Below are 3,166 nucleotides of genomic sequence, written 5' to 3' on the forward strand. Positions count from 1 at the left end.
GTGGCTGGCTTCTGGAGCTTTCCCTGGGGCATTGTCTGTGCTTACAGCACAGCCATGTGGGCCTCGTCCCTTACAAGAGAGTGTGGTGGGTTGACCGTCGCTGGCCACCAGGTGCCCATCAAGCCACTCTATCACTCTTCCTCCTCAACAGGATGGGGAAGAAAAGTATGATGAAAAGCTTGTGGGTCAAGATAAGAACAGGGAGATCACTTAGCAATTACCATCATGGGCAAAACAAACTCGACTTGGGGAAATTAAATTTATTACCCATTTTTATTTATTACCCATATTTATATTAGCCAATATTTATATTACCATCATCATTTATTACCCATCAAACAGAACAAGATAAAGAGAAAAAAGAACAAATCTAAAAAACACCTTCCCCCCACACCTCCCTTCTTCCCAGGCTCAACTTCACGCTTGACTTCTCTACCTCCTTCCCCTAAGCAGCACAGAGGGACAGGGAATGGGGTTTGTGGTCAGTTCATAATGCGTTGTCTCTGTTGCTCCTTCCTCCTCATGTTCTTCCCCTGCTCCAGTGTGGGGTCCCACCCACGGGAGACAGTCTTTCACCACCTTCTCCTATGTGAGTCTTTCCCATGGGCTGCAGTTCTTCAGGAACTGCACCAGTGTGGGCCATTTCCACAGGGTCCAGTCCTTCAGGAACATACTGCTCCAGCATGGGTCCCCCACGGGGTCACAGGTCCTGCCAGGAGCCTGCTCCCATGTGGGTTTTCCATGGGGTCACAGCTTCCTTCAGGGCAGATCCACCTGCTCCAGCATGGGGTCCTCCATGGTCTGCAGGTGGATATCTGCTCCAGTGTTAACCTCCATGGGCTGCAGGGGGGTAACCTGCCTCACGATGGTCTTCACCACAGGCTGCAGGGGAATCTCTGCTCCAGTGCCTGGAGCATCTCCTCCCCCTCCTTCTTCACTGACCTTGTTGTCTGCAGGGTTGTTTCTCTCACATATTCTCACTCCTCTCTCCCAGCTGCTGTTGCGCAGCTATTTAACCCTTTCTTAAATATGTTATCACAGAGGCACTACCACTGTCACTGACTGGCTCAGCTTTGGCCAGCAGCGGGTCCATCCTGTAGCCGGCTGGAACTGGTTCTGTCCAACATGGAGACAGCTTTTGGCATCTTCTCACAGAAGCCACCTCTGCAGCACCCCACTACCAAAACCTTGCCGCATAAAGACAATATAAATATCGTCCCAAGAAAATATTAATTCTGGATGTCTCACACTATTTCTGGAGAACCTTTCATAACTCTAAAAACTTGTGATTAACAAATATTTCACCTTCTTAAAATTCATGCTAACAGTTATACTTCTCTATATTCCTTATTCTATTGAAGTATCTAGTTTGATAGTGGAACTAATTTGCACAGCTTGCTTCCCTGTTCTTTTTTTCAGCTTTTTCCTATTTCAACCTTTTCTCATATAGAGCATCCTAAGTGGCAATTCAAATTATGCTAGACAAAGAGCAGTAGCATTGATTAGTATCTACACAGAGCCTAAATTGATTAAAAAAATGGAACTGTACCCTAGCAAGCATTTATACTCGGTTGAATTAGGGATGGAGGAGGCTTATTTAGGTGTGCACAAACCATATCACTTTAGCATCATCTGTAATAAATTATTTTGACTGATATTGTGTGTATGGATAAAATAAACAGCTGATGTTTTCTAGAAGAAAAGATCAAGATGCCAAGAGAACAACAACAGAAAAAGAATAAGATGCCAAACAAATAATACCAGGAACATTAAAAGAGTAGTAAAAATTCAAATCTTAATGTATGTTCACATAAGAGTTGCAGAAATGCCTCAGGAAAGCACATCAGTCTTCACTGTTCTGGCTAAACTATGGTCAGTACCCAGAATAGAAACACTAAAACTGGATCAGATTTTTTTCCAAGCTTTGCCTAGCTATACTTTTAAACATCGAGCAGTGCCATCTGTTAAAAGATAGAATCCCATTAATGTCTCAGCTCATGACAGGCAAAGGAGGAAGACATATCTTGCAGGATAAAGTGCATTCAAATTGTCTTTCACCAGAAGTGTGTTCTAGTTTGGCAAACTTCAAAGTAGTGGATTTCCTGATATTGATATTGCACACACACAAACACGTACATTCACAGAAACATACCACATTAAAATAAATGGTTGCATATACCACCTCAAACATCTCAGGATGAAGACTGCATGTGCTCATTTCTCTTCTGTGGGATTTCTGTGGTTGTGGCTACAATTTTGTAGACATAAGTCAAGACTGTTAAATTTAGTTATATTTTTACAGTTCTTAAATGCTTTTGGCACTGATTGACATTCCTATAGAGCATAACAATATATAAATGAATCTTCCTCTTCTCCCTGTGAATTATGATATATTATTGGAGATATTATGATATATTATTGCAGAAAGAACACAGGTCACCAGGCGAGCACCTGAAGAGCAGCACAAAGGAACTCCAGCCAGTAAGACAGCTTCATCAGGGGCCCAACTTAAATGCCTCTATGCAAACGCACGTAGCCTGGGGAATAAACAAAGAGGAGTTAGAGACGTGCGCACGTCTGCAGGGCTACGACCTTATTGGCATCATGGAGATGTGCTGGGATGGCTCCTATGATTGGAGTGTTGGGATGGAGGGATACAGGCTCTTTAGGAAGGACAGGCAGGGGAGACGAGGAGGGGGTGTCGCCCTCTAGGTCAATGACCAGCTGGAGTGCATGGAGCTCTGCCTGGGGATGGATGAGGAACCGACCAAGAGCTTGTGGGTCAGGATTAAAGGGAAGGCAGGGACAGGTGACATTACAGTGGGGGTCTGCTACAGGCCACCTGACCAGGAAGACCGAGCAGATGAGGTCCTCTATAGACAGATAGGAGCAGCCTCACACTCACAAGCCCTGGTCCTCATGGGGGACTTCAACCACCCCGATACCTGTTGGAAGGACAACACAGCAGGGCATAAGCAATCTGGGAGGTTCCTGGAATGCATTGATGATAACTGCCTTCTCCAAGTGATAGAGGAGCCAACGAGGAGAGGTGCTATGCTGGACCTTGTTCTCCCCAACAAGGAGGGGCTGGTGGGGAATGTGAAGCTCAAGGGCAGCCTGGGCTGCAGCAACCACGAAATGGTGGAGTTCAAGATCCTTAGGGCAC

The sequence above is a fragment of the Pygoscelis adeliae genome, unplaced genomic scaffold, assembly GCF_000699105.1.
Source record: "Pygoscelis adeliae isolate BGI_AS28 unplaced genomic scaffold, ASM69910v1 Scaffold168, whole genome shotgun sequence".
NCBI lineage: Eukaryota > Metazoa > Chordata > Aves > Sphenisciformes > Spheniscidae > Pygoscelis > Pygoscelis adeliae.